This window comes from Trachurus trachurus, assembly GCF_905171665.1.
Source record: "Trachurus trachurus genome assembly, chromosome: 11".
Classification (NCBI taxonomy): domain Eukaryota; kingdom Metazoa; phylum Chordata; class Actinopteri; order Carangiformes; family Carangidae; genus Trachurus; species Trachurus trachurus.
This window is the reverse complement of record NC_139904.1, coordinates 11,495,923-11,507,021: the sequence shown is the minus strand read 5'-3', so window position 1 is coordinate 11,507,021 and position 11,099 is coordinate 11,495,923.

Here is an 11,099-nt window from a genome sequence, read left to right as displayed (position 1 = left end):
TCATTCCTATGTTCCCACAGCCCTATGTTCCCTCAGCCCTATGTTCCCTCATTTCTAACATTTGTTGTCACTGAAAATTAGGCCCTATGTTCCCTCAGCCCTTTGGTCCCACCATTCGTTGGGTTTAGGCAATGAAGAAAGGAGTTGGTTAAGTTTAGTAAAAAGACCAGGTAGAGGCTACAGGCCAGATAGATAGAGTCCAGATAGGTAGAGAGAGTCCAGAGGGAACATAGGGCTGTGGGAACATAGGCACGCTCCCGTGTTGAGCAGTGATTCAGCTTCATGTGGAGACTCTGTCACAGAGAGCAGAGCAGCAGAGCACTGACTGATTTCTTGTTGACTCCTTTTCTGTTGCAGTGCTTCTTCCCCTGGATCCTCTCCAGCCTCAGTGCAGGGTGAAGCTGCTCTGTCTGCTCTACACAGTGCTGATAGTGAAGAGTCTGCTGTACTGCTGTGGACTCTCTCTGCTGATGAGCCTCACAAACAAGGGACCGTCCACCAGCTGCACACGTGCTGACTGACTGTTTTCTGCTCCACTTTACTCTCCGTCACATCTCATCACTTCATCTCATTTATCTCTTTCATCAAATATTCAAGTCTAATGTGTCTCTTCATTTCCAAATTATATAATTAGCCTACATATGTGTGGTTTTACTTTATTAAAGTTGCATTTGTCATCTTATTTGTGTTATAATGTTTTATTTCGTAATTTCCACTTTTACACATGGCATGTGTAATACCATAAACTTTAGCTGTTTGCTTGATATTTCATTGTTTATTACATAGTTTTCTCTTTTCCTTTAATTTCAATATATTTTATCAATCAGATTCTTTCAGTGTCATTTTTTATTATAAAATAATGTGATTTTGGTTAAGCTTCTTTTTTTTAACTGATTTTTGACTTTTATTCTGCATTTCAATAAATCATCAAAAAAAACTGTATCAGTCATTTTTCATTACATTACATATTTTCAATGCAGTGCTTCATTTTACAACAGATATATGGCCCTTTGAATTTCGTGTGCTCAATTTTTTGGATTTGTGTGTAGAGTCAATTTGAGCAAATCTTTTTACATATACAGTATATTCTTTGAGTCGGTGTTGAAAACTCTCATGGTCTCTGTTCAAACGCATTTTTATGTTGGTGGCGTACAATTTTTATTGAATAAATATGATTTGATGAGATTGAACCTGATGAAGCAACAGGCGAAACGTGTTGTTTGCTGCTTTTAACCATTGTTAACAAAGAAAGTTTGTCAATTTGTCAATCCGCTAGTGTGCGCTGGGAGTTTTGGGACTTAATATGATCTGTAAATAAAAAAAATAAATAAAAAAAAGTAATTTAAATTTTGATTATTAAGTAACAGATTATTAATCATGTAATAATCATCGTGATCATTTGAAACTTTACTGATATTTCAAAATAAATAAAAATAAAAATAAATTACATTATGTACAAGCTGCTAAATGTTGTGTAACATTACAAATATCCTTCCTGCATTGTCTCTTTATCAGAGTGTGTGTTTGTAGCTGTCGTTGTGTTGTTGAGGTGAAAAGCCACAGCTCACGTTGTGGAGGCTGCAGAGCAGAAAGCCACACGGTTCGTCTGCTGCAGGAAAGGAAGTGTTGATTGGTTCTCAGAAGTTTTTCAGTCCGTCCTAATAACGAGTGAGAACAGATTCATATCTGCTGCTCTACACACTCATGAACACACTCATCTCTGTGGTTTGTCTATTAGTGACACTTGTTTCCACTGAGCCCTCCACCCACACAGAGTTCATCTGAGCTCACAGACCCACAAACACCACCCACCTGGAGCTCTGGTCCAGCTCATGTTGTCATGGGGATGTGGAGTTTTAGCAGCCGAAGGTCACGTTACATTTGACCCCTGCAACAAAGAGCTGCTACACAACTGGTGCAGGTTGTTTGTCAGGAGCCTCCAACAGGACACAGAGGAGAGTTTTCTGATGTGACGTCTCTACAAGTTGATCAAAGAAAACTTTCAATTTCTACATTTTGTTTAGTTGCTGAAGTAAATTTATAGTCATTGTATCATTTTCAACTCATTTTAAATTAATTCTTAGGATTGAAACATGTCAGATGTAAACTTATAAATATCTGAATTAATTAATTTCATGATCTTTAAAACATCATTAAATGTTGTTGTATTGTCTGTATAAAGTTACACTTTCAGTTTCCTGTAAAAAATGTGTGTTCATTTCAAGTAAATAATGTTATTTATTTAACTTGTATATTTAAAATGGCTCATAAATAATTTCATGTTAATGGTTTTGAAATTTGCTGTTTTATTTGTGTTGTAAACATCAGTGTCATCAGCGTATAGTTGTACATCCACACTGTAAAAGTTGATAAAGATGCTTCATGTTTAAGTTTAATGATAAAAACTCAAAAATCGGATTATTTTTGGCAGATCCTCTCCCATGAAGTAGAGTCAGTTTTATAATATCAAACATGACATGAATCAGACTCCATTGGTTGTTAAATCTCCTCCACTGCTTCCCTGTGTGCTCCCACACAGCCTGTTAGGATAAACTCTGTAGTCTGAACATGAGTTGACTGATTGTGTTGAGTGACTAGAATCAAAATCACAACAACAACACACCTCTGTGCAGTTAACACTTCAGTGTTGTGTGGGATTAGCTTCTGCTGAATATTGACATTATTACTTTGAGACGATCCCAACAAATCCTGTAAAAATGACCCAGTTATTTTCACAGGTAAAAAAATACAACAGAAACCTGCTGCATTTGAACGCATCATTTCATTTTCATTTCATTTCTCCTTTATTTATTCAGGGAAGGTCAATTGAGAGCGAACTCTCTTTTTCAATGACGCCCTGATTACAAAACACAATTTATACAGTATACAAGGTCATGATTCACAATTACATACAGGTTGAAAAACATTCGATAATAAGTTTTTAAAACTATCTAAGGAAATAAGATGATCCAGTTTCAGACAGTTTTGTAGATTATTCCACTTTTGGGGTGCATAAAACTGAAAGGCAGTCTTCCCCAATTCTGTCCTGATACTGGGAATTTGTAAAACCAAGGTGTCCTGTGAACGAGTGTGTAAGTTACAGACTCTAAGTGAGATTAAGCTAGTAAGATAAACAGGTAAAATTTCAAGTAAGGCTTTTTAAATAAAAACCATGCAATGTTGTTCCCTCCTTACACTTAAGGACGGCCATCCAACCTTATTATAAAAAACACAGTGATGGGTTCGGAACACATCTCCAGTAATAAAACGAAGAGAGGAGTGATAAAGTGCATCCAGGGGTTTCAATGTAGACAGAGCAGCATGCATGTAAATGACATCACCATAATCAAGTGCAGATAAGAAAATGGCCTGAACAAGTTCTTTTCTACATTCCATTGATAGCTTTCACTGACGTCACGTCCCAGGGACCTGGCGGTCAAAAAGCAACATTCCAAAGTGGCCCCGCAATGGACTTTCTATGGACAAACAACCGAGTAATGACTTAAATCATCTGTCAGCGGCCGAGAAAGAAAGATATAAAAACAACTTTGAAGTTTTGGGCACTTGTGACCCATATTCAACACCAGCTGCTGTATACGAGCTGTTTAAAATGACCAGTTCCCTGCCGAAGCTCCAGTTGGGCGATGTTTATTACCTGGTGGAGAGTCATCATCCTCCACCGCTTGCAACCATACCTCCGGTGTTATGGCTCAACTGGTTTCTGATTAAAAGCCCCATTTTGTAGTTTTTTTTTTTTTTTATCTTAAAATAATGTTTCTGAACTCATTGAAGTGGTAGAAATGTACCTGTAACTTTCCTGTGCGGGAACACCGTCCTGGTACCGCAGCTCCGCTGAGCTCCACAGTCTGAGCTCCAGCCAACTGAGCCCAGGCTCCCTGCTCCTCTCACCCACAAACCAGAGCCCTTAGCTGGGCTGCACGGTGACCAGCTGCCCCCCCCCCCCCCCCCCCCCCCTCTCCCCGGAGCTTTGCTACACACCGCTACCGACGGCAACGATGACGGCGGTCCGATAGCAGCAGGACCGGCGGCGGCGGCGGCGATGGTAACCCGGCGGGACTGCCCGCCACCGGACACCGGCAACAGCACCGCCCGCGGCGGCAGCGACACGGTAACGAGGGTCGGGACCGACCGCGGCGCGGCGAGGACGATGACCGGTGTTGTTTAGCGTATTTTCAGAGTGTTTTCCATTAGTTCGTAACTTTAACATGACAGGCTTTGTCATACTGTGCAGTGTTGTGCAGAGTGAGAGAAGTGTGGCGCTGACTGACTGTAGATTGGCGGAACAGGTTCACTCACAGAAGCATATTGGCTGCAGTAACATGTGAACTGCGTCTTTATTTGTGAATTTGTGACAAATCTGCGGACGGAAGTGCAGCACAGCTGTTGTTCGGTTCGGTAACCAGTTAAATCAGACACCAGTTGGGCCATAATACCGGTATTTTTGAAGCAGCAGGGAGCAGTGTGTATTTTTCTGCCTTGTCCTAATCCGCGGACAGCGGGGAAGTGGATTGTTTTGACCGCCAGGGGGGCGTTCCATACGGGCCGTGACGTCACATGAAAGCTATCAATTGACAGACAAGATCTATTACGATACAAGAATGATAATTTTTCCTTAAGTTTTTTGGTAAGGTCAGAGATATGAGTTTTAAAAGACAGTTTGTCATCCAACCAAATGCCCAGATATTTGTAACTTGACACTCTCTCAATTTGAGTCCCGTCAGCTGTTGAGATACCACCGTGTAATGGCAAGGAAGAGTGCAATCTTGTGAATATCATGTATTTTGTCTTTTTTGGGTTAAGTGTTAATTTAAGATTAATTAGAGCTTGCTCTATAGTGCTAAAATCAGACTGTAGTCCTTTAAGAGCTAAGTCAGCAGTTGGAGCAACAGAATAAAGAATTGTGTCATCAGCATACAGGTGAATAGAGCTATTAGCTATGCCGATGCCTAAATTGTTGATATAAAGGGTGAATAAGATAGGGCCTAAAATGGATCCTTGAGGAACCCCTTTAGTTACACGCACAAAATCTGATTGATAGCCATCAGCCAATACTGCCTGAAATCTGTCATTTAAATAATTATTAAACCAATTACCAGTTTTTTTTTATCAAAACCAATAGTTTCCAGGCGATTTAAAAGCAACGAGTGGTCTACTGTGTCAAAGGCCTTTGAAAGGTCAATAAAAAGAGTAGCACAGACCAGCTTGTTATCTAAAGCCTTGACAATGTCGTTAGTAACTTTGACTGTTGCTGAGAGAGTACTGTGAGCAGATCTATAACCAGACTGAAAGGGATTTAAAATGTTAAAAGTAGACAAAAATATTTTTAATTGATTATTAACTAGTCGCTCTAATACTTTAGCCAGGCAAGGCAGTTTAGAAATTGGCCGATAATTATTTAAATCATCTGCAGGACCACCTTTGTGTAAAGGAGATACCAAGGCAGTCTTCCATACAGTTGGAATCATCATGATTGTGTTAACTGGGTTCATGGTTCAGTAAAACTAACACAGACACAATTTCTGTGTTTTTATTTCAGACAGGTGGAGAAATGCTGTTTACTTTGTTTTGAACACAACAGTAACACAGTGCTGGATGTGTGTGACTGGACCTCCATCTTTGAATGAGCTGCAAGTGTCAATAAATCTGATCAATATAACTGAGTCTGTTTACAATTATTTTATATTAAAAACTAAATTTGATTCAGTAAAAACAAAGTTGTTAATCAAAAGCAAACACGCCCATTTATTGATATATTGAGAAAAGCCACACTCTGCAGAAAATATTAAAAAGAAACATGAGAAAGTAAAACAAACAATAAAAAAAGGATATTTACCAGAAAAAATGTAATTCAGTAAAGTTGATAATATTGAATAATGATATATAAGTCACAAATAAAAGTGGATATAGATAACCTAAAGAACAATAAAGTAAAGACTTTAAATTTAACAAATGGAAATATGTGCGTTTGACATGTATTATATAGCTGCAGATCAGTGATAGGCTCTCTGAACTTGATCTCATAACGCTTGTATCCACCTAAAGCAGAAGTAAGTGATATATTTGTGTTAATATAAGTCTTAAATAGTTATATCTTCCGACAGCAATCACTTACATAGAGTGTTTGGACTGAAACACGGGTCTGTCTGTCACTCTGCTCTGCTCTGAGCCGAGGAGAAAACATTTATCGTATCCTACAGTTTTTATCCAATGAGGAGAGAGAACGGCATGCAGGGCTGTGTGTGCAGCCAAGGGACGCCGTGAATGTGGCGACGTAGGGACGAGGACTGTTATGGTGCGTTCAAGGAAACTCGTATTTTTCCGACCGTGAAGTTGTACCAGTTCGATCTGGTACGAGTTCACCGGTCGGAAGTTACGAGTGGCCGTTATAGTGACTTTCACCGGTAAAACAGGTCGGAAAAACACGAGTGGGTTGCCTGGAACGCTACAAAGTCGTAAGTTGTGACTTGAAGCTGTAATTTACGATTTCAAAAGCCGGCCTGGAACGCAGCATTAGCGAAAACGACCGGAGCACTTACTTCTGCTTTAAGCATGAATATAAAAAATAAAAATAAAAACATGGATGTAATAATTTTCTAACGTGTGAACGAAGAGACACATTAGACTTGAATCTGTGATGAAAGAGATAAATGAGATGAAGTGATGAGATGCGATGGAGAGTAAAGTGGAGCAGAAAACAGTCAGTCAGCACGTGTGCAGCTGGTGGACGGTCCCTTGTTTGTGAGGCTCATCAGCAGAGAGAGTCCACAGCAGTACAGCAGACTCTTCACTATCAGCACTGTGTAGAGCAGACAGAGCAGCTTCACCCTGCACTGAGGCTGGAGAGGATCCAGGGGAAGAAGCACTGCAACAGAAAAGGAGTCAACAAGAAATCAGTCAGTGCTCTGCTGCTCTGCTCTCTGTGACAGAGTCTCCACATGAAGCTGAATCACTGCTCAACACAGTCACCAAGCCTTCATCACCTTCTGCTGTCAAGTGGTGCTGACAATTCAAACCACTGCAGCATCACTGAGAGAAAAACACACAGTTTGAAGTTGGACTCACTGAGTTTTTTTGTTCCTGTGACCTTTGACCTCACTCACTCATTAGATTCATTCTTCATGTATAGAAATATGAATGAGTGGAGACATTGAGTACAGCGCCCCCAACAGGTGTTGTTAGTCAGATGGTGCAGTGAAAGCTCTGTGACTGGGCTTTGTTGTGCTGTTGGACACTCTAACACAATCAGGGAGTGTATGTTTGAGTCCCTCAGTGATGAGCAGAAAGTGAACAGACTGATATTGGGCCCTAAGTGCAGCAGAGCAGTGGAGCTGTCCCTGCAGAGAGGCAGCAGGTGATCTTACAGTCAGCTTGGTGCAGAGCTGCCAGACGTGCTGACTCTCTCTCTGGAGGACAGGGAGCTGCTGGAGCTGGAAGCTCTGAAACAGAAAAGGAGTGGGATGTTTGGAGTTGTAGTGAGAAATGTGTGAGCTCTGCTGCTCTGCTCTCTGTGACAGCGTCTCCACATGAAGCTGAATCACTGCTCAACACAGTCACCAAGCCTTCATCACCTTGTAGTGTTTGGGCCTCCACTGTGCCCCCCTCGTGCTTCACGTAGCAGCGGTATTTATACGTGGCGTCCTCTGGCCGGTCCACCAGCAAGATGGCGGCGGAGCGTCCCGACTCTGTGAGCTCCAGCTGCTCTCCATCAGCAGGGGAAGGCTCACCGTCCTCCTTGTGTCTTTTCCAGGAGAACTGGACCAGAGGAGGAGACATGGCTGAGGCCACACACAGCAGGGAGCTCTTCCCCTCCAGGTGGGCTCTGGCTGCTGCTGGGTACACGCTCACCACGGGATTCACCACCTGCTCATCTGAAGTTTGACAGCAGCAACAAGCAGCACAGACACACATTCACACAGTCAACAGCAGCTTCCTGCACTGCTTTCAGTCTGATCCTGGAAAATACATGGACTCTGATCACTCAACTACTCATCAATACAGCACAGAGGTCCACACACACACTGGTTCACCTGTACATAGAGTTACTGAGCTGCAGCATCTACACATCATGTATCATGGACGTGTTCACTGTTTCATCACAGAGGAGTCAACTTCAAGAAAGACAGAGATGGAAAAAGATTTAAAATCTTTATATCATTTTAATTGTCTTTCTTATATTTTATCCTCACATTTTATCATATATTAATTTAGTTTTAGGTAGGCTATAATAATACAAACACAGCAACAACAACTGTAAGATACATAGTATCAAAGAAACATATTATCATAGAAATGATATTATGTTCCATTAAAGCAGAAGTAAGTGATATATTTGTGTTAATATAAGTCTTAAATAGTTATATCTTCCGACAGCAATCACTTACATAGAGTGTTTGGACTGAAACACGGGTCTCCCAGTCCCTCTGCTCTGCTCTGAGCCGAAGAGAAAACATTTATCGTATCCTACAGTTTTTATCCAATGAGGAGAGAGAACGGCATGCAGGGCTGTGTGTGCAGCCAAGGAACGCCGTGAATGTGGTGACGTAGGGACGAGGACTGTTATGGTGCGTTCAAGGAAACTCGTATTTTTCCGACCATGAAGTGGTACCAGTTCGATCTGGTACGAGTTCACCGGTCGGAAGTTACGAGTGGCCGTTATAGTGACTTTCACCGGTAAAACAGGTCGGAAAAACACGAGTGGGTTGCCTGAAACGCTACAAAGTCGTAAGTTGTGACTTGAAGCTGTAATTTACGATTTCAAAAGCCTGCCTAGAACGCAGCATTAGCGAAAACGACCGGACCACTTACTTCTGCTTTAATATTAAAATCAACCTAAAATCATATTTTCTGACAACATTAATTAAATATTAAAGTGTGCATGTGTTTTTCTTAAATTGAGTATGTTTTCAATGTATGATTCTAACAGATCAAAAATATTTAGGCTATTATTATCTAAATTATGATAGATAAAGAATCCAAACATTTTATGTTTGCTATATTCGTCATAATCATATGTTTCAGCATTGTAGCATTTACACATCATGTATCATGGACTATTTCATCAGAGAGGAGTCAACATCAAGAAAGACAGAGATGGAAAATGATTTTATCATCACATTATCTAAATCATCTTCATGATATATCATCACATTATTATATACGTATATTTATTTAATTTCAAGAATAATGCTAATTAAAAAAAAAACTGTTTGATATACCGTAAATCATCATAATCATATTTTAAAAAATCCTATGAACATCAGCCTGTTTAAATTGATATTTTATGACAACAATAAAATATTGAAAAAGTGTGCATGGATTTTTTCATACATTGTTTCAAGTGTCTCATTCTAGCTGATCAAAATGTTTATTATCATCTAAATAATGACAGATCAAGAATATACAGGATTAACCAAATGTTCATGTTTTTTAATTTTCATTTCATATTAGATATGAAGAGAAAAAACAGACAAACTAAAAATATTCATACTTTATACTACTTACATACTTTTATATTAATTTCGACTGATTTCATATAACATTTATTTTACTACTATATTTTTGTTTTGAGCCTAAATTAAAACAACAGTAAAATTTAGTTACATTCTCTGTTTAAAATGTAGCCTATTTATTTTTGATTATGAACAGCTTTAACATTTTATAAATTAACTGTGCTGTTAAGGTAACATATAAACGTATAAATAAATGTTAATTGTATATCCAGAATAATTATATTTCCTTCTATTCATTAAATTGAGTCTACTTTATTAATTTTTTTAAATGTCATCCAATATGTGTAATATTTTAATAGATTCGTCTATTTCTCCTAAAGTTGTTTATTTTTGTTAAAATTAATATTTCTTTGAATTTCTGACTTCAAACACATTTTCAACTTCTTCAACATAACAACTGAAGGAAAAAAGAAGAAGTTTGTTCTTACCTGTTACAAACAATTTAGTCCCAGAGCCAAAGGTGTAGTAGTAGTTTCCAGCCTCCCACAGTGAGAAAGACTAATACAAAAACCTGCTGCTGCTGAATGTGTCAGCTGAGGCGACACATTATGAACCAGGATCATGTTTCAGCTCCATCATGTGTTTCTCTAATGTTCATATCAACATGACATGGTCTCTTGTTGTTTTTCCTTTTTGTTCACACTCAAATATCTCAACAAATATTCCCATTGAAACTGGTTCAGACGTTCATGTTCCCCTCAGGATGAAGCTGCTCACTTTGCTGAACCTCTGAATCTTCATCTGGCGCCACCATCAGGTCACATTTCACTTTGTCCAATACTTTGGTTTATGGTCAAACATCCGGAGAGCTCCAGACCTCTTATTGTTTTAGTAGTTTTTCTTGTTTTGTCTTCATCTTGTTTTGTCGTTGAGCTTGTGTGTTTCTTCTTTGTCGTCACTGTGGGGAACAACAGGAAACCTGCTGAAATATCTGATGAAAACATGAATCAATATCATAGAAAAGTCTTGAAAAGGCGTCTGAGCTGCAGGTGAAACATGTGAACGTGGTCTGTGGTCGACTGCTCTCTTCCTGTCACTACCACTGTTTGACTTGTGTTCATCTGGAGGTTTTTGTACAGGCGGCACGGATCTTTTCTCACTGTGGGGGATCATCCTTCCAACAGGAGCAGTAGTAGGAGGCTGAATGAGAGAATTTAACTTTCTCTATCTTCAACTCACAGCCGTTCTGTTTATTAACAGGTGTGAAATCACCTTCCTGAGGATGGCCGTAACCTCGGTATATGGTGCCACTATCTCTATGAATCCAGAGAATCACTCTGAATGTTTCCGTCTCTCTCTTCTGGTACCAGAATACCTCAGGCCAGTCACACTGGTCAGTTCGTCCACAGCTGAATGAGACAGTTTCACCAACTCTCCTGGTCAATGATAACTGGTCCTGAATCAGCACCTCTGCTGCCATGGTAACCAGCGCTGTAGAGACACAGACAGGTAGATGAAGGTGAGTGTGTGAGTGTTAGTGTGGTATATTGATGTGTTGATGAAAAGAAGGGTTCACCGTTGACACGTCTTCGCTTGTATTCAAAAAAGAAGTTTATTAACAAGAAGAAG